Raw genomic sequence first — 22,680 nt, forward strand, 5'->3', positions numbered from 1 at the left:
TTTTAATTTAGGAATGGGAATTGTATTATTCAAATTATCTTTAGGTTTTCCAGTTTAACCTATTGAATATAGTAGGAAAAATGCAAGCAGTCTAATAATGAAAAATTATATATTGATTTTACTGATTAATAACTAGATCAGTTTTTAAATAATCACCTATTACTAAATGTTGGTAAACTCAGTTTCAATCCTAGCAAAATTCTGGAATGTTATTTAAGGATGGTTTGTGAGGACCAAGAAAGGAATATAGGGACCACTGAGAGTCATCAGATGTTCTTTATGTAGGACAAACTTAATTTCCTTTTGGAAGAAGATCACTATCCTAGTGGATTGTGGGAAGGCTGTGCACATGATATACATATGCATTTCAGTAAGGTATTTGATACATTATTGCATGTTATTCTTGTAGAAAACACAAAGATGTGTATTTGTTGATAGAAGAGTTAAATGAACTCATAACTAGTTAAAGGACTGATCACAAAGAGTAATTGATGGATTGGTTTCAGTCTGGAATATGGCCTTGGGTATAGTGTCATAGGCATTTGAATAAACCATTATTATTTTTATCAGTGACTTAGATGAAGGCAATCATTGATGTTAAACAAATTTCCAGATAATGTAGAGAAGGGAGAGATGGCTAATACATTGGAAAACATAAAAAGAATTCAAAATGTAGTTTGGCAGGTTAAAACACTGGCCAAACCTAAAAAACATCAAATGTTCTCAGGACTTAAATGGGAGCTCCTTCTTGTACTGACCTGATGCTGACTCATTTACTACTCTCCATCACATGCAATAGAAAGACCACTGGATTTAATATTAGAGGGTTTGAGTTGAATCCTGCTTCTGCCTCTTATTTGTATATATCTTGTGTGAGGTTGCATAACCCATTTCATCTCTGAATCTTAGTTTCTTGATCTATAAAATGAGGAAGTAAGGCTAGATGACCCTTCTTAGCTATAAATCTATGGTTTGATTTTTTTCCTATAAATATTCCTATGTATAAAAGGTTCTCCTGACTTTATTGGGGGGAACACATGTTCATCTGTTCTCCTTTGCTCCATTATATAACAGATTCATCTTCATTTCTTATAATATGCCTTTTTGATAATAGTTTTGCGTGATTTCTCATATGTAATTTTTCATTCATGATATACTACATTCCATTTTCAGCCACCATGAATTTATCCATTCCCCTTTGGATGATTCACAATTCATATTCTTTAGAGACAATTGGTTCTCCACTTAGCAATAACATAGACATTTACTATGTCTATGTCTCACCTCACCATATTCAAGTCTCCATAATAATAATAGACTTTTCTATTCTGTCTCTGAGACTATCAGCACTCTAGTACAAGCCCTCTTCATCTCATGCCTTGATGCTTACAATAACTATTGGTGGGTCTTCCTGTCTTATGCCTCTTCCCACTCCAATTTATTCTTCATCCTGCCACTATAGTTCCTAAGAGTTCTATTTTATCACTTTCCTATTCAATAAACTGCAGTGATTTACTATTGCCCCCAGAAGCAAAGGTATAAAAAGTCCTTCATGACCTAGCCCTATCTTACTTTTTCATTCTGTTGCACATGATTCCCCAAGACATACACTGGTCTCCTTATTGTTCCACAAATTAGCACTCCATTTCTTGACTCCAGATATTTTCTCTTGTGATAAGCACAGTCCATTGTATAAAGCCCTGTTAAATCAATAAATGAATAAATATAATTTAGTTTGGGGGTTGGTTTATATATATATATATATTTTTTTTTTCAGAATTTACACAAATAATGTTATAATGAAGTTTTTTACTATATGAAGAAAAAATCTCATATAGTTTTACTCTAGTTAAAAAAGTTTAAAGAAATGAGATTGGGGCATCTACAGATTTTGGTCAATGTTCAAGGGCCAGATTATAATCTTAATCCCTACAACACCAATTTCAGGGACAAATGATCACAATAACTTGGTAAGAGGATTTTCTCAAAATTTGTGTTTCTTCCAAACCCAGTTGATCAGGTAAACATTTTCTCAAGTTATTGAAGAGTCCCGAAATGATTGTCTTTAAATATGTATCATAAGTAGGAAATACTCCTTTGCCAATATCTTCCTTCTTATCAATGTTGATCAATTTAACTATTTATTATGTTAATGGGGGCTCATCTGACTCACCTTCTGGTGGATAGGATGGTTTGAACTAAAGTTCTATTAGGGTGTCAATATTGTACTGTTGAGTATGTCATTAAATTGGCACTCTCATTACACCTCAGTTTTCCTTTAAACTGCAATGTTATTAATCCAAACGTTTTTGATAGAATTACATTTAGTTACTAAAATATTCTTTAAGTACAACAAAAAGAACAATACCCTTGCAGATTTTTAGATAACTCCAGAAAATCATAAAAGCTTCTCCCCCTATAACTTCCCACTTTCCTTAAATTTATAAAGCCTAGATTACATAATCCTGTAAGGAGATATAGAAGTCTAGGACTACAAAATCCTTCTATGGGGCATTACATAGCAACACATTTGAGTGGGTTTCCTAATAGGCAAATATACAAGTGTGGGAAGGTCCTAGTAGACAGGGAGGGCAGTTATTTTGACTTTTGAAAACCAATTTATTTAGGGAGGATCACTGAAGTTGTTTGTTCCCCAATAAAAACAATCATTATTTTCTCATATTTGTTAGCAGGATTCCTTGTTTATAATCCCCAGAAGTTTAAAATAGCAACTTCTCATTTAGCAATGTTTTTCCTTTATTAGACATGCAAACCAATTTCTCATTGTTTTTCCTTGACTATAAAGCTCTCAGAATTGATTTTTTTTAATAAGACTTGTAAAAATATCTTTGAATGAAAAAGACAGTAACAATATGGATTTAGAAAATGACTGGATAATCTAAAGAAACCAAATTTATTTATTTATTGCAAAAGACACTGTCATTTTTCTAGTCTCCCAGGTTTTATGGCATTATCCTTACCTTCACGCTTTCCAGCTTGTTCAATCAGTTGTCAAATTTTTGCCATTTTCTATCTCTCCATCATCTCTTATGCCATAACCTATTTTTCTAATCATACTGCTACCACTTTAATTCAGGACCTCACCACAACTTCCCCTTGCTTGTTATTACATTAGTTCTCTAATTGGCCTCCCTGCCTCAAGTTTCTCCTTTCTCCAGTCCATCCTCAAAAAAGCTGCCAAAGTGTTGTCACAAAAAAAAAAATCAATGATCTGATTATGTCTTCCCCTGTTCAAAAAACTCCAGTGACTCCCTATTGCTTCTAGGATAAAATATAAATTTTGTTTAGCTTCTAAAGTCCTTGACAGCTTGGCTCCAATCTTTCTAATCTCACTGTACATTTCTCCCCCTCTTATTATTTTGTGATATAGGACATACAACTGTAGCTGATCAGACCAATAGGGGCTCAGAAGACTCTACTACAGATTGAGCACAAATAACGATAACAAAGGTGATGTTTGCCCTTCAATCTGGAAGAAGACCATTACATCAGGGAGGTGATGCCATGACAAGAACATGAATCAGATTTGAGTGAGAGAGTACTGTGCTATGTCACCAGTCTTGCTTTTTCCTCTGAAGCCATCTGGGTAAATTGGCCAGATATGTAAGCTAGTAAGTCAAGTGTCTGAGACTGTATTTGAACTTTATCCTCAGAGGATAGAATAATGACCTTGGACTCAGGAGGATAGGAGTTTGAATCCAATCTCTGACACTTGACACTTATTAGCTGTGTGACCTTGGGCAAGTCACTTAACCCAGATTACTGCTACTCCAGTCATCCTGATTCATATTTGGCCACTGGACCCAGATGGTTCTGGAGGAGAAAGTGAAACTGGTGGCACAGCCCAGCACCACCTCATTCAAATCCAATTAATGTGGTTGTCATGATATCTCCTCCTAGATGTCATGGTCTTTGAGAACAAAGGACAAACGTCATCATCATCATCATCATCATCATCATCAACATCATCATTATTTTGGATCCAGCATCTGCTGTTCATGCATGTAACATCTTTCATTTCCATTCCTTTCTATTAACATACTCTCACACCCATTGTATACTGTTTCCTTGTCTCTGTCTCACAAAATCCTTCTTTCTTTCAAATTTCAGCTCAAGCATCACTTTTTGGGGGGGGGAGGGGGCTTGGCAAGGCAATGAGGTTAAATGACTTGTCTAAGGTCATACAGCTAATTGAGTATCCAATATCTGAGACCCAGTTTGAATTCAGGTCCTCCTGACTCCAGGGCCAGTGCGCTAACCATTCTACCACCTAACTACCTCCAAAACAAACATCATTTTCTTTATGAGGGTTTACTGATTCTTTTAACTTCCAGTGCCTGACCCTTCGATTCAACTATTTTGTCTTAAAATATTATTTTTCAATATATTTATTTTATTTGTATTTTATGTTTATCATCTCCCTTGATGTAGTTCCTTTGTATTTGTATCCCCAACTCCTAGTTTAGTACTTAGCATATAATAGGTACATAATAAATGTTGATTGATTGAATCATAACTATTGAAAAATTATTGTAATGCTCTAATGGAAAATTGGCTCATTCATTAATCTTTAGCTATTCAAAACCAACATTAAATTTGATTCTCATTCTTAATAATGAAAATGTTAACATTATTTTTAAGATTACCTTAAGCATAGAGCTTTATGGCTAAAGAGATTATGGATGTATTTTCAACCACCTATTGGATTCTAAATGGCTTGACCTAGACCAATGTTCTAAATATTTTCCATTTGAGTACACAATCAGTAAAACGTTTTTAAATATGTATCCTTAGTATGTAAAGATGTACTTGCATGTATGTGAACTATATTTCATACTGTACTAAAATTTTACATATTATAAAGTTATATAATAGTCATCAAAAAAGAATGGAGTGGAAGGAAATTTTGTAACAAAAATGTACATGTGCATATGATGAAATAAAATAAAAAACAAAAAAGAAAAGAAAACAGAAACTTCATATCTTTACAAATGTTAAAGATTACAAAATACATGGTTCACAAAATAAAGAATGATACAGAAATCAACTAATATGTGATCTTAGATGCAATAGAAATTCATGGAGTTCATTGTTACTCAGAACATGGGGACATGGTCAGAACTGCATTTTAAGAAAATCACTTTTGCAAGAGATTGAATTGAAGGGAAGAAAATTGAGGAAGGTTGATCAATCAGGAGGTTATTGCATTAGTCAAAGAGAAAGGTGATGAGGGCCTATACTAGAAGTTTGGCTATATGAGTAGAGAAAAGGGAGAGAGTAAAGAAATATTTTGGGGGTAGTAACTGCAATATTTGCCAATTTATTGCATATGTGGAATAAAGGAAAGTGAGCTAAACATATAAACCTGGGTGACTGGAAGGATGGAAATGTCCTTGAAAGAGCTAGTAAGGTTTGAAAGAAGAATGTATTTAGAGAGAATGATAATGTATTAAGATCTGAGATGATCAAAACTATTCATGCCTATTCATCCTGCTAGATTTACTCTTCTCTACTCAAAATGAAAAAAGGAAATTCAGACTCACTTGTCATTGCGCTTCAGAAAAGAGACTATCTTCTGAGGGTTGTCTGCAACAATCAACACACCACCAGTGTCCATTTCAGAAGGGTAGATGTTGAAAACTTTTCAGTAGAGAAGGACCTGACCTGGAGAAGTGTTGGGGGAATAAGAGTGGAAATGATTATGTTGAAAACAAAAACTACAACTGTCTATTGTGAAAAGTGAGGATGCAACCCAATTGCTCATGTTCTTAATGGTTGATCACATTTCTCCTTTTGACACCAGGCAATGACACCCATGGGAGCTTTGGTCCTTTAGAGATACAACAAAGATTTTTAATATTTCTAGCAAAAAATATGCTGAGATGTACATAAATGTCTTCTTAGTTATGATTTTCCAGAGGAGGATTAGTATTGCTTTTCTACTAATCTTCCTCCTTCAAAATCCTCCAATTTGGTATACCTTTGGTATAATCTCATTAAAAAGACTAGCCTACTGAATTTCATTCAAAGCAAACCCAATGGTTGATTAACTGAGAAGAATCCCTCAAATTAAAGTTAACATTGGAGAATCTCAGCCTTTAGGGACCAATGGTAAAGTATAATTTTGAACACTTGAAAAGAGGGTCATCTGACAAATTTTTTCGTTAAATGATTTAGTTATCATCATGTTTCCATTTTCTCATATTTAATTAAGAAGTAAGGCTGACTAGGTAGCCTCCAAGAATCTTTCCAGCTCTAAAACTATACTCCTAATATCTCATTTTTTATTGCATCAAGTAGAAAGTTGACTCACCTTAAAAAGACTTAAAGGATCGTCATCAGACCTAGTAATTTTCTTAAGGATGCTGACTAGAGCCTGATAACTTTTTGAGATTGTGCATTTTGTGAAGGACATGTAGGAATAACCATGGAGAAGACAGGAAGATTACGTTACGGCCTTTCACCACAAGCCTTTGTAATTTGTATACAAGTCTGTGGAAGAGCACTGAATCAAGAAAACTTAATTTTGACAGGCTTGATGTATAGTCTATTTTGGTTAACCAAAAGGAACACATGCATTTTCTACATTAGAGAAATTTCCATTATTTTTCTCTCAGCCATGAAAATCGATTTTGATGTGATTACACTCAGAGGCTGCTTGATGTGGCTCTGACAGTACGAAATGGATAGAAGCGGTGGGTGGTGTTGAATCTAGGATACTGTGGTTAAGCCAAACTCTGTCAGAAACTGAAAATAGTAAGATTCAAATATACAATTAGGATATCTTGTATGAGAATGAACCTGAGGAGAAAAATCAAAGAATTTCAGACCTGGAAGAGACCTTAAAGATCAACTGATCAATCCTTTTATTTCACACATTAGGAAACTGAGGCCTAAAGAAATAAAGGGACAACTGATATGCCCAAGACTAGTTAGTGGCAGAAGCAATTAATCAATCAACAAGTTTTTATTGAATAGCCCCTATGTGCCAAGAGCTAAAAGATATATTTAATAGGATTAAAACACCCTTTAATTTCAAGATTATATCCTAATTGAACAAAGTTAAAGCAAGACTGCCTTGTCCCATTATCTTTCTTTGTGCTCTCCTTGATAGAATAATGCTTATAAATGTATATTTAGAAATAAAGCATAGCAAAGATTCCTTCCATCATTTTATATTCCTTGTAAACTATAAGTCTAGAGAAATGGAAGGATGTTATCAATGAATATCAAAAGCTCAAACTGAACTGTTCAATTTAAGCATATTTTTTGATTGCCACAAGTAGTACAGAAGACAGTGTTGGGCCTGAAGTTAGGAAGTCCTGAGTTCAAATTTGGCCTCAGGTACTTCCTACCTGTCTGACTGTGGGCAAGTCATTTATCCCTGTTTGCCTCAGTTTCCTCATCTGTAAAATGAGCCAGAGAAGGAAATGGCAAATTATAGCATTATCTTTGCCAAGAAAATTCCAAATGGAGCCATGAAAAGTCAGACACTACTGAAAAATATCAAACTCACAAACTGATCACATAATAGGTATAAGATACTGTATTCAACAGCTGCTGAAGAGAGGAATGAGTAAGAGCCAATCCCTGCTGACAGTGATCCTCCTAGCTGTTAATATTCTCTATTTATACAAATTACTCATTAATGCATTTATGTATGTGTGTATTTTTTCCCAGATAAAATGTAAGCTCTTTAAGGACAGAGATTCTTTCATTTATCTTTTTATCTCCAGTTCTTAACATTTTTTTATTGGAATTGAAAGACTTTATCATGGCTACTAAATTACACACACACACACACACACACACACACACACACACACATACACACAAAGTGAAAATGGAGATACTGGAAATGCATTAGTGTTAATCAATAATTGTAGGAGTCAAACAATGGAGTTATGGGAAGTGATGGTATTAAATGTTCTCAGTTTGTAGGGGACAAGGCTTAGAAAGAGATAGGGTACTTATTTCTCTAAGGATGCAGGTGAGAAGGGTGTAGGTGAAAATGTAGATAAATTTTGAGGGAAAGAAAAGAGTGGTTGAAAAAGTCTGTATTGATAACAATTATTTGCTCAACAGTCAAAAAGAGAAATAATTTGTTAAAGAAGACATGAGAATTCAGGCTCAAAGAGAAATAGGTTTGGGAAGAATTAGCTAGTTTGAAAGGCTCACTGAGAAAATGCTACTAGAGACAAAGATGGCTGATTAAGACTCAACTGAGGTAAAATAACCAAAAATGAAATGTTCATGACTTTGATAGCTTAGGAAGTGGAATAGAAACTAGATAATGGATGTGACTCATACGAGGAAGTAAGAAAGTGGGAACTATAGAAGGACAAATGAGCAATGGATTCAAGTGTTCTAGTAAAACTATAATTCAAATTTCTGCCTTTGCAATCTAGATTTGTTGTAGATGCAAATGAATTGGAAAGAGATAGTATTGTTGAGAAATTGGACATGAAGAGGAAAGAGCAGACTCAGTAGGAATGGAAGGACTGGGATTGTTGAAGATAAGAAGAAACAGTTCAAGATCTTAAAATTAAAGAAGTAAATAAATGATTCTAGGATCCTCAATTCTGAGTGACAGCCAGATGCTTGGTATGGTTGTTTTAATAGAAGGTTGAATGGAATTCTGATAGAAGTCTTAAGAATTAAATGTGATGTTAGGTTATCAAATGGGTTCTTACCATGGAAACTGAAGTCATCTAAAATATATAGTGTACTATTTCAGCTAAACTTTCATTGCTGCTTAACCATATTTTTACTTTCATCTTATTGATTTCCTATCTCAACACCAGAATGATTTTTGAAATTTTTTTTTCTTTCAAGTCTTCAAACCCCAATACAAAAGAAGGAACAGTTCTTCCTTTGAGATAACAGGGAAAGACAAGAGACTGGCAAAAACTCAGGGAAATTTTGAGCTAGGGGAAAGAGTAGTTGAGGCACTCTCATTGAATGGCATTGCTCTCAGTAAAGTCAAAAGTCATCTGAGGCCATTTGAAGGCACCTTCTTCCATTCTCCTCCTCCATTCCACAAAACTTCAGGATCCATTATCTCTTCTTTCCCTTCTGTCTCAGAGCCAAAGGCAGTCTGATTATTTTCTATGACTAATCCCTTTACTTGTTCTCTTGATCCCATCTCCTAAATTCTGTTGGACCTTGTCCCAGCAATCAACCCTTCTCTCATGCATCCTAAATTTTCATTGCCAACCCCCCACCATTCACATTCTTTTACCAATATGACCAGAATTACTCAATCTGAGAGAAAGACAGTGAAGAGACATAGAGAGACAGGGAGAGAGAGAGAGAGAGAGAGAGAGAGAGAGAGAGAAAGAGAGATACAGACAGACAGAAACAGAGACAGACTGACAGTTTCTCTACCCTAATAGTTACCTACCTATCTCTTTACTCTCATTTAAGACACACTTGAAAAAAAATTGTTTACCCCTGATGCTTCTACTTAACTAATACCAAAGTCACCAATCTAATAAAGGTCTTTATCTACTCATCATCACAATAGATTTCTAATTTGTCTTCTTGTCTCAAGTTTTCCCCCTTTAATCCATTCTTCCCTTATCTTCCAAACTGATTTTCCCAAGTACAGGTCTGACCATGTCACTTCCTCACCCTCCTAACTCATTAAATTCCAATGACTTGCCATTACCTCTAGTATCCATTTTAAAATCTTATATTTTTTTGATCCTTTATAGCCCAGCACTTTCTTACATTTCTGTTCTTCTTATGCTTTACTCCTTTCCAGATACTTGTTGATACTGCTAAACAACATATTTGTTGTTCCTTACACATGACATTCCATCTCCAATCCTCCATGCCTGGAATATTCTCTCTCTTCATTTCTGACTCCTAGATTTCCTGGTTTTCTTCCAGATTTAGTTCAAATATCATCTTCGTTAGGATGCCTTCACTGTTCCCCTCACTAATTCACTATTAGTGTGCTCCCTCTAAGATGAATGTATGTATAGTTATATGTAGCATATGTCTATCTCTATCATCTATTTTATATACACACACATATAAATATTGCCCGATTTATATTCTTTCTCTTTCTATCATCTATGTTTCTATTATGTGTCTGTCTATCTATCTATCTATCTATCTATCTATCTATCTATCTTATTCACACAAACATATACCTATATATTTGCTTTTCCTGATGCATATTAACAGAATAATTGAGTAGAGCCATTTATATGTTATATCTTCCAAGGAATCCCAAATAAATTTTGATATGTTGTTAGAAAAGCCTTTGCCTGAAAAAGAACCAGTACTGAATCAAAGTTTTTTTCAGAATCATTAAGCAATAAGTTAATAGGATTCTTTGATTTTTAACATCCTTAAATTAATTGTGAGAAAGTAAAGATGTGGTCAATTTCTTTACCAATAACCTCATCAAGGATGTCCTCAATTTGTGCATAGATGACCCTGGTTGTGATTTTGTATGATTGAGAGAATAAGAATAGGTTTTGTAGTTAACTTTCCTTATATTAATGGTCTAAGATTTTTTTCTGTGACTTTGACATTTTGTTCCTCTTTAGAAGAGTTTATTAGTTTATTAATGTCAAAACAATTATATTACCTCTATTATGACTCTTCCTTTATTCTTGTTCCAGTTTGGATGTCTTCCCCATCATTGTTCACTTTGATGTCAATTCTACTTTCTTATAAGCACCTCAGGGACCATGATATCAGGATTCAAGTATGGTGGTTTTCAACTATCTTTGGTAGAAAAAATAGTTTGCTGAAATGGTTTTATAAATCTTTTCCATTTTTCTTCTGTGTGTAGTCCTCTTTCCATTTTTATCCTTGAATGCCCTTGAAATTACTTTGCTTAGCTAGATCTCTTGCCAAGTTTTCTTTAAATTGGTTTTATCCTTCATTGCTTCCCTCTTACTTTTTGATAAGACAATGTTGATGAACAGACATAAGTTTTTGTAAGATATTAGAGATGAGTTTATTGTCCAATCCAGTGTTGCCTTTGGCAACCATATCAAGTGAGTTAAATGTTTACTAACTGAAGTCTAGTATCTTTCAGACACCTTGTTGAGGACATTAATTAACATTGATTAAACTTCTGGGAGAAATTATGAGTCAGTGTTGATATTTTTTTATATACTGTCCATTTCCCATTTTTTATTTTTAATGATTTGCATAAAGAATTCAGGGTAGGGGGCGGCTAGGTGGCATAGTGGATAAAGCACCAGCCCTGGAGTCAGGAGTACCTGGGTTCAAATCCAGTCTCAGACACTTAATAATTACCTAGCTGTGTGACCTTGGGCAAGCTACTTTACCCCATTTGCCTTGCAAAAACCTAAAAAAAAAAAAGAATTCAGGGTAACATTTTTATTATCATGATTTTTTCCTAATCACCAATTTTTTGTTTATTATAAATTATTTTCTTAGCATTGACAAACTTTTGGTCATAAATTTCCCACTCTGGAATAATTCCTATGACCATAATGCCTGCTAAAATAGTGTCAGTTTCATTTTTTGTATAGTATTTGGTGTTCACCAGAAAAGTATTCATCATATAAGTGTGAAACTTCTTTATAATCTACAAGTTTCTGTTCTCTATCTTTTACTTTTCCTGAATGATAATTTCCCATATGCTTCTCCCTATCCTCACCTTTTCACATCTTTGTACCTGAAGTACTAAATAGCAGAATTTAAGTTGATTTAATTTGGAAAGAACTTTGAAGGTCTTCATATAATTGCTTTACCATTTTATCCTCAACAACTCATGTTGCAAATGCTTCAATTATTTTCATGTCGACCTTTCTCCAAAAACTTGTCATTAGTACTATAATGTGCAATAACCAAATGTGCCATGAAATAATATTCATTATAGTCTTTTGGAATATGATAAAACTAGCTCTAGGAACTCTTTTCTTTGCCTCTCCAAGGAGGACTTGTGGACTATCTTTCCAATTAGCTGCAGCTTCCTTCTTTCTTCTAGTTTTACTTATAGAGAGGATCTCAGCATTTATATGATCTAATTCCTCTGACAATATTCCCACTTACTGATCATTGGATAATGATCAAATTTAAAATAATAACAAATAATGTGATATGTGCAGATGGTCTAAAAAGTTTGTGAGTTTTAACATCTTTTCCTACTATTTTATCATTGTGATCAAATTGGAAGGGGACATTCAATAGGACTAAGGGCCATTGTAAATTTATCTTTGTTTCATGGATTGCTATGATCAAATGGAATTTTATCATCCAATTGACAATCTACTGGTGGAACCATGAACAAGTTTACTTAACTTATCTGATCCTGCTTCTGAGAAAGGTCACAATATCACTCTCTTCTCCTCTCTTCATTGTGGTATGGTAGAAATAGTACTGTCTCTGAAGAAGGGGAATCTGATTTCAAATTCTATCTAGCACTTAAAAAAAAGCCTTTATGACCTTGGAAAAATTGTATCTTCTCTGACCTTCGGTTTGAAGGGTAAAATGAGGAGTTTGAACTGTACTCTCTTATTCCCTTATAATTCTAGATTTATGATCCTGAAATGCAACATCTTGAAAATTGTGTCCCATTTCAGGTGCATTTTAAATAGTAGTAGGAATAGTTCATATTTATAATAGCATAAGATTTGCAAATAATTTCCCTCACAATATCTTTATGAGGTAGGCAGTATGAATGCTATTTTCTTCATATCACAGATGAGGAAACTCAGGATTAATGAAGTTAAATCACCATCCAACAGTTGGATAAGAGACTGGACTCAAACCCAGATTTCTTAATCCAAGTAAAGTGTCTTTACCATTCCAGGCTGTTTCCCATTAACAAGATTAATATCTCCCATGATAAAGGTGAGCAACATGGTAAAGGGATGCAAAATCAAGTTGAGCAAGGATTATTTGATAGAAATGGAGTCATTTAACTTGAAAAAAATCTTAGAAGAGTAATAATGGATGTCTTTAAATCAATGAAAATTTGTCAGATGGCACAAGGATTAGATATTTTTCTGCTTGACCCTTTAGGGTTGAACTAGGACCATCATAAATAGATATTCCATATAGTGCCTTAACAGTAGACAGATTTCCTAATAATTTGATTCATCTTAAAATGGAATCGTCTGATTCAATAGGTAGTGAATTCCCTTTCACTATGGGTTTTTAATCAGTCAGTATAACTGTAGGTCATAGGTGCTGTAAATGAGATTCATGTTTTAAATAGGGGGTTGATTGGATGACCTCCCATATTTATGTTCTAGAATCATGATAGACTTAGTGAATTTCTGTTGTTCACTATTTGGATAAGAAATAATAATGCCATTTTTCATCCCAAGTAAAAAGATCACAGTATCCCCTAATTATACACCTGGTTCAACTTGAGAGGTGGATAGGGGGCCAACTTTAGAGTCAGAAAGACCTTTATTTAAGTTCAAACTTTATCACATACCCCCTGCTTTTAAAATGGGTAAGTCATTTAAAGGACTTTGCCCCAGGCACCTTTCCAGGACCAGTAGGGGATCTCCAATGTGGAATGGGCATCACTACACAATGAAATTATAGGGTTGGACAAAAAATATTCTTTTATCCAGAGATAGTATTTGGTACTAAGTGTCCTTCTCAGGACAAGTTACTAAAGTGTGCTCACTTACTCAGATTTTCAAATAATATATATTAAGAAAAATGCCACTAGAAACCTATAAATGTCAAGCCCGAATAAAATGTTTTAATAACCAATAGATATTGATTTAATATTCAGTAACTATACTACTCTTCTAAATTAAATATATTGTTGAGTCTATTTGGGATGCTCAGGGGTATATTTCCCCTTGATAGGTGCATATTAACATTAATGGGAGTTATGCACAAGAATAAAGGGGAAAAGAAAATCACCTCCTTAAGGTTATGCTTTTAGCACTGGGTGTGCAAATCCTATTATTGTGAATGGGAATAGCTCCTCTAATTCTCCTTGCCTGCCCTGCAAATGCATCCCTTGATATCAAGTGTTATCAAATATTATGTACTTTTGGACCATTTCTATGTTAACCAATTGCTTTGGGGTTTCTGCCTTCCCTTTCATTCTCTATACTTTGGAAGATATACATACAATGTGCAGCCCTGTAATTTTTTTCCCTGAGGCTAATTAATAACTCTGATACTGAGTCTTCCTTTCCTTCTCCCTTTTTCCCCCTGACTTTTAAATAAATATGTTTATTTAGTGAGTGATGGGCTCCTTTCTCTCCCTTTAAAGTTGAAAAACTCATAACTATGAAAGGCAGCATAGACACAGCGGAAAGGATATGACCCCAGAATCAAGAGACCTTTGTTCAAGTTTCACCCTCTGCTACCAACTAGTTATATGACCTCCAAGATTCATAACCTCTGAACCGTGGTTTCTTTATCTGTAATACAGAAATAAAAATAACTTCTGCCTTTACCACAGAGTTGTGAGGATAAAGTAAGATAATAGAAATGAATGTAACAGCAATTGTATTACAGAATTCCCTTTTCTGAGAACAGCTGAATAACAGATGCCATTTGGTACTTAACTCTGTTATGACACATTGTGTCCATGTTCAATTGAAATTTTTACATCTTGGGTAGCTATGTTTTTCTATGAGGACACAGTACAATGAAAAGAGGACTGGATTTGCAATCAGAGGACCTAGGTTCAAATCCTATCTTCAATATAATCATTTAAATTCTTTGAACCTCATTTTATAAAACTGAGAAATTAAACTAAATTAATTTTTAAAATCTTTTAAAGTTCTAAACCCGAGTTAATAGAAAGGAGACACCTTTAACACACTGACAATGTAGAACATTAGAATCACAAGTGTCCTATTGGCTTTTGGTGATAATCAAATTTATACCCACATTGTTGAGTTGAATAAAGTTTATGTTATATGTGTTCCATACAAGGATTTATTAAATACCTACTCTGCACCAGGTGAGAGGCAGCATGGTGTTGTGGATAGGTAGACCTTTGGAAACAGGAAGACCTTATTTCAAACCTTGCCTCTGACACATACTACTTGTGTGAAGTCCTTAAACTCTCAATAACACAGGTAGATCTCTAGGACTGTATGTTTCAGATTAGGCACCATCAACATTGGTTAAAGGAGTTTTTGTTTTTATTTTTCTCACTAATAATTTCTTATAACAATTAAAGCACAGGCAGGTCCAGTCCCAAAACAAAATGTGCCAGGTCCTGGCTATACGAAGACATAAATAAAATAGTCTGCAATCAAATAAATTATTTTCTTCCTCCTAGTCTTGAAAAAAGATTACCCCAACAGGTAAAAATAAAGAAGAATGTATTCATTTATTCACCCATTTCAGAATGAATAATTGAGAATCTGCAATCCACAGAACACCATTCTTGGTTTTGTAGAAGATTCAAAGAATTGTGCAATAATCTATCTCTGGCCTCAAGGTACAATTGAAGGAACAAGATGTTCATGTGTGTAACATTATGTGGTAATAGGAATGAAATGCCAAAAGATAAGGCAAAAAAAAAGGCCATAATGCAGTGAAAGATAGAGTTCAAATAAATGATATAAGTAGTAAGTTTTATGAAATTAGGGATACAAGAGAATACTATATGCTACAATCCTGAAGTATAACTTCAAGTAGAGAATCTGGTCATTTTTTACACTTTCTTAAGGGTGATTGGTCCTATAAAGGATATGAAGAAAGAAAGAAATACATCTGCAGGCTATACCAGAGTTGATCATTAAATGTTCAGTATAAGCATTTACAGCTTGGAAACTGACAAATACTACAAATCAGATCTAGATTTTTAAGAATTTGTTACTTGCCTAGATTTAGGAGTGTGATGGAGAAAGTTCTGATACAGATTAAACTTAAAAGTGTATCATGGGAACGGCTAGGTGGCACAGTGGCTAGAGCACCAGCCCTGGAGTCAGGAGTACCTGAGTTCAAATCTGGACTCAGACACTTAATAATTACCTAGCTGTGTGGCCTTGGGTAAGCCGTGTAACCCCATTGCCTTGCAAAAACTTAAAAAAAAAAAGTATATCATGGGTATATATCCCCCCACCCCTATCTTGGGAGCTGGTTGTTAAATATTTATCAGTGTAGCCTTGTTTACATGTTACATTCATAGTTTATGTTCTGGAATGATGGAAGATAAGTTTGTCAATGTCAGTTGAGATCAAACTATGAAAAACCTTGCATACCAGGTGAATTCTCTTCCTTTAAAAACAAAGAAACAAACTTGTTTATTCATTCCTTCTACATATGTCAAAATCATTTAAGATTCTTTAAAAGACATAACCATAGAAATAATCTATCTGTTTAGTGACCCTCTGATCATAAACACAGTGTAGGATATAAATCAGGGAAAGTTTTGTTCATCGAAGATGTTCAGCACTTTGATGGAGAACTAGATGAGTCCTGATGGAAGGATTTTCTGTGGTGCTTCTGATTATGAATGGCATTGTGCTGGCAACAACCTGCAGAACACTGTAGGAATCTAAGAAAAATGGGTTAATGATCTAAAGACATAGACCTGACCAAGTTGTTGAAGGCTGTCTTTTAACCAGATGATAATCAATAGTCCATATGTATGGATTACACATACAACTTGTCTGTCAGTCATGTATATCTAGATCAGAATACAGATAGACAATGAGTTGATCCCAGGAATAGATAAGAGGAGTTAGAATGCCTTTAAGAAATTTCAAAGCTCCTTTGATGATTCCAAAAGGAATCATGTACAAAAAGGTCAATGTTTTAATAAACAACATTCTACCTTCATTGTTCTATGATGTACTGAATAAACCAGTCTCTGAAAAATTAAAAATGAACATCACACAGAAAACAATGGATGAACATGATGAGTATGAGCAAAAATCAACAAATAGTCAACGAAGTACTTTGAAGAACAGGAATAAAAGGCATCAATGAAATATATAATTGAAAAAGAAAATGGATAACAAGAGCCATGGATGACAGACAACCAGGATACTTCCATAAGCAAAGTTGCAATGTCAAGAAAATTCAAGATGGCCACATTGAATGGACCCTGTAGTGTATTAACTTTATGGTATGGCACAAAAGAGTACACAGATTGAACAGGTTTAAATGGATGTGTCACAGGAGGGAACTTATAAATTGATGAAATCACAAATACATTTGTCTATTGAAGGACTAATTGAAAGACATGAATTAATTTGACTATTGAAGAACTCAAAATTCTGCTTTTGTCCTCTTTTTATCATTTGTTTTATGTTGGGAAAAATTTTCCAAAAAATCATTTTGGTTCTATTTTATCTATCACATTTGACTTTGTGGGAGGCAGTATAGAATACTCTAGACTTGGTTAATTGGAGATTTGAGTTCTGTTTCCGGTTTTATTATTCACTGAGGCTTAATAAGCAATTTATTTCACCCATATAGGTCCTAATTTATATTGCATAGACTATAAATATCTTAATGGTAGGACCTATGCCATTTGCCATCTTTGATTCCTCAGGAACTACTATAAGATTCTATAGATAGTAGGTATTTAATAAATTTTTTTTTTTAGGTTTTTGCAAGGCAAATACTGTTAAGTGGCTTGCCCAAGGCCACACAGCTGGGTAATTATTAAATGTCTGAGGACGGATTTGAACTCAGGTACTCCTGACTCCAGGGCCGGTGCTCTATCCACTGTGCCACCTAGGCACCCCCCTTAATAAATATTTCTAAAATAGAATGGATTTGAATTTCTAGGGTTCTTTTCGATTCTAAATTACATAATATTTTTTTATTCATTTCTACTACTTCCTTTCTTGCTCTGCTTCCCATCCTTCTTCTTTTTATAAAGAACTTGTGTACATATCTTGTGAAACTGCCCTGCATTAATAGGAGGAATAAGTTTGGGTTAGGAGAGGGTTAAGACTATGTGTCTATGTATCACCAAAACCTAGAAGGAAGAGTTAGAAAGATAAATTTCATTTAAAATCACTTCAGAAGGGGCAGCTAGGTGACACAGTGGATAGAATCTTAGCCCTGGAGTCAGTAGGACCTGAGTTCAAATTCAACCTCAGTCACTTAATATTTGCTTAACTGTGTGACCTTGGGCAAGTCACTTAAACTCATTGTCTTAAATAAATTAAAAAAATGTTTAAATCACTTCAGGTATTTAGATATTTGCAAAGGCAAACTCAGGGGATATATGAACCCTTCACACAAATAAAGACAGATCTAAGTAACTGGATAAGTACTTATTGTTCATAGGTAGCCTGAATCAATTTAATAAAATGGACAATTCTACCAAAATTACTTTTCTTATTCAGTGCCAATATAATTCAACTACCAAAAGTTATTTAAAAGAACTAGAAACAAATGAAAACAATTCAGTCAAAAGAATGAAAAGGTCTTAGGGAATCAATGACAAATGTTAAAAATACAGCCTAGTACTACCAGATTTCAAACTTTTAAAAAGCAGTAATCATAAAAACAATCTGATAAATGACTAAAAAATAGTATGAGCAATTAGTGGAATAGGTCAAGCATAAAATACACTTTAGAAAATGACCATAGTAATCTAGTGTTTAATAAACTCAAAGATCCAAGAAATCATTATTTGACAGAGAATTAGTAGGAAAATTGAAAAGCAGTTTGGAAGAAAATAGGTCTAGACTAACATCTCATATCTTAGAACAAAATAAGGTCAAAATAGTTAAAATATTTAGACATAAAGGGTGATTTAACTATGGCAACATGAACAATTTTATTTATCAAATACATTGATAAGGAAAGAATTTATGACCAAGTTAGAGATGGGGGGGTCACAGGAAGTATAATGAAAAATTTTGATTACATGAAATTAAAAAAAGATTTTCCATAAATAAAACCAATGAAGTCAAAATTAGAAGGAAAGCATGAAACTGGGGAAGAGGGTAGTAAGTTTCTGAAAAAAGGTCTCAATTCTTGAAAATATAAAGAACTCAGTCAAATTTATTTTTAAAAAGAACCATACCCTAATTGATAAAACAGGCAAAGTGATTAGGCAGCATGCAGAAGAAAGAAACAAAGCTATCAATAAGTCATAGAAAAAAAATACTCTGCATTTCTTCTGATTTGAGAAATGTAAATTAAAAGAACATTAAGATACAATTTCAACAGCTATCAGTTTGGTTTATAATGCAAAAAATGATAAATGCTTAAAGGAATGTGGAAAAATAAGAACACTAATGCACTGCTTATGGAATTGTGAACTGGTCCAACAATTCTGGAAAATAGTTTGGACCTAGGCCCAAAGAAATATTAAATGTGCATGCTCTTTGACTCATAAATACCACTACTAGGTCTTTATTGCAAAAAAAGATGAAAGAAAAACAAAAATATATAAACAAAAATATTTCTAGAAGCTCTTTATATGGTGTCAAAGAATTAGGAATTGAGGATGCCTATCAATTCAGGAATGGCTAAATAAGTTAGCATATGATTATGATGGAATACTAGTGTTATCTAAGAGATGATAGGCAAGATCTTTTCAGAAAAACTTGGAAAGTATTATTTGAGTTTATGTAAAGTGAAGCAGTAGAATCAGTTGAACATCATACACAGTAATAGCAGTATTGTAAGGATGTCAACCATGAAAGACTTATTTACTCTGATCAAAACAATGATCCAAGGCTATAAGATATGACAAGCAGGATGAGTTCAGAAAAACTCAAAAAGACTTACATTAACTGATACAGATTGAAATTCCAAAGGATACATGATAAAAATATCATCTTCCTCCAGAGAGAAGTGAACTCTGAATCAGATTGAAACATACTTTTATTTTATTTTATTTTATTTCTTGCTTCTTATTACTTTTTTTGACAAAATGGCTAAAATAGAAATAAATTTTGCATGACTTTGCATATATACTTGAAATATTGCTTGCTTTCTCAAGAAGTAGGAAGAGGTAAAAGAAAAGGAAAGAATTTAGAATTCAAAATTTTTAACAAAATGATTAAGTGTGCATGGCTCTTATTTGTAATTAAAGTTAGCATCTTATAGAATCATATAGTTAACCTCACAGAATGTTTGAAAACAGTAACTGTTTTGTTTGTGACTTTGTATGCCTAAGATCTAGCATAGTGATTGGACCCTGAATTAGTGGACTCAACAAAATTAATGTCAAATGGATTTACTTCAGCGTGTGACTTTGGGCAAGTTTCACCCTCAGTGGGCTTTAGTTTCTTTATTTCATAAATGAAGAGTTTGGAAAATTAATTTCTAAGATCCTGTCAAACTAAAAATCCATGATCCTTATTCTCTGAACTGTTGATGAATTGTTTTTTGGTCTGACTATTGCCTTCACTCTTTCCTCAGCCTCTTTACACCTTGACATGGTGGTGGGCCAGCACTTTATACTGGAGGAAATATCTAACTCAAAATGATTGAATGTCTATACTTCTATAAGTCTTCTCATATAAATGAAATTCATACACTTCAGTGCTTTAAAGACGCAACTTTCATCTCAGTGGATGCTTCTTCCACTGAATAGATTATCATCCTCTTTACCTCAATCTACAAATCAAAGGAAAAATCCTTTGAGGAAGTTCTGGATTTTCAGGGGAAATACAGAGAAATTCTTCTAATTGTGGCAAGGTGGAAGGGCACAGAATCTAGTCATGATAAAAAATATAGGGGGATTGGGTTGGGTGTTCCAGAAGATGAAGGAAGTAGCAGAGGACAGTCTAATTGCTAGGCATTGTGTTTGGAAAGAGGGCAACAACCCCCTCCTATCACTTTTAATCACTACTACTAAAGATATTTGAAAAAGATTAAGGTATAGGAATTAATCAATGACAATGAGATCTTATAGGTGAATTTGAGGAAGGCAATGGAATCTGCCTAGAAAGGTCAATTAGGCTAGAAGTGGAGTTTGACAAGGCACCCATTATGATGAGACCAGTGTAGGATCATGAAGCACCAGGAGCACACTCTCCAAGTCAGCTAACAAACTAAATAGGGGAGTCAATCACTTTCTTGAAAATGAAGTGTAATGTCCAAAGGGTTATAATCTTGTACAGACCCTTTGATCCAACAATAGAACTGCTAAGTCTGTCTCCCAAAGAGATAAAAAAGGGGATGGGGGTCATGTACTTATACAAAAATATAGCAGTTGGTTTTGTGTTGGCAAAGAATTGGAAATTGAAGAGATGCCCACCCAATGGAGAATGGCTGAACAATTTTTTGTACATGAGTGTAAAGGAATGTGATTGTGCTATAAGATATGACAAGCAGTATGATTTCAGAAAAACTCAAAGATACATGAACTGATACAGATTGAAATCAATAGAAACAAGAGAACATTTTATACAAAAACAGCAATATTAGGCGATAAACAGCTGGGAATAGCTTAACTATTCTCAGAAATACAAGAATAATCCCAAAAGACTCATGATGAAAAGTACTATCTGCCTCAGGAGAAAGAAATCTAAACTCAGTATGGAGAAGACTATTTTTCTTTTTCTTTCTTTCTTTCTTGCTCATTTTAGTTCGTTTTCTTCCATAAAATGTTTAATATGGAAATGTTTTACATGATTGCACATGTATAATCTATATCAGGACTCTTGTGTGAAAGTTGCCTCTTAGAAATAATTTTTGTATGAAATTCACTCTATATTCATTTTGTAATTTTTTATGTTGCAAATGAGGAATTTCATATCTAATTTTTACCATTTTTCTTTCTCATATCTCTAATTCTACTTTCTTAAATTTTTACTTTTGTCATTGCTTGACAAGAAGACCACTTATATTCAATGAGACAGTACCTTGAGGATAGGAGCAAAGGAAATAAACTTTCCATGATGGGTGATTAGTTATGTTGGGAGTAGTAGAGAAAGCATTGGACTATCTTTCAAAAAAGACAAGATTGTTTTCTGTCTTAGAAAAGGGGTGGAATTTGAAACTTGAAACTTAAAAAATGCTTAAAATTATTTTTAAATGTAATTGGGGAAAACAAAAAAATACTTGAAAATTTGTGTTCTTTTATGAATGTGAATGAACACCCTAGTGTAAAGAACTGATAGTTCAATCTGAGTAACAGCTCTGTTTGCTATGATATTCCATCACCATAGCAAACCTTAATATTTATAGCTAAATTTCTAGTACTTGATGCCCTTGGGAAAGATGAGCAATTTAGACCCTTTTTTCATGATGGGATCAAATCCGAAGTTTGAAAACTGTTTGTAGAATTTCAAGTGGAAGACATAACATCAAAAATGTTATTCTTGTCACTTTGCAGACTATGTTTTCAGGAATTACAGTATTTTTCCAAGTCATCTCAGTTGAATTAGAATTCTTCTCTGTTCTCTTTGTCAAGTTAGATTTGATAGATATTTCTGACTATTCATTAAATAATATCTAAATCACAAAGTAATAACCATCATATGACTCTCTCATAACTATCTGTTTCTAAAAGAATTATTGCAGCAATGGTTCTTAATAGCCATTTTACCATGCCAAGATGCAGTGAGCCACTCTTAGGTAATCTCCAATGGGAATGATCCAAATTGGTTACCCTGTTGAATTGATCTTTAACTAAAGGTCATACTCAATTTTACCTGCAACATTGAAGGACTTTGATGTGAAAGTTTCCTCTTAGAAATAATTTTAGTGTAAAATTCACTCTATATTCATTTTTAATTTTTTTATATT

At 33.7% G+C, this 22,680-nt stretch overlaps 1 long non-coding RNA gene across 1 annotated transcript in view; it reads right to left on the bottom strand.

Annotated features, from left to right (window-relative positions):
* Positions 1 to 1,609: 1,609 nt before the first annotated feature.
* LOC141516380 (uncharacterized) overlaps positions 1,610 to 22,680 on the bottom strand; it is a 43,202-nt gene continuing 22,131 nt past the window's right edge. Inside the window, exons 2-3 of the long non-coding RNA XR_012476678.1 lie at positions 5,565 to 5,685; positions 1,610 to 1,700 (exon numbers count right to left, since the gene is read on the bottom strand). This is a non-coding gene — a long non-coding RNA (uncharacterized LOC141516380). The remainder of the gene's footprint in view (positions 1,701 to 5,564; positions 5,686 to 22,680) is intronic.

Source organism: Macrotis lagotis, chromosome 3, assembly GCF_037893015.1.
Source record: "Macrotis lagotis isolate mMagLag1 chromosome 3, bilby.v1.9.chrom.fasta, whole genome shotgun sequence".
NCBI lineage: Eukaryota > Metazoa > Chordata > Mammalia > Peramelemorphia > Peramelidae > Macrotis > Macrotis lagotis.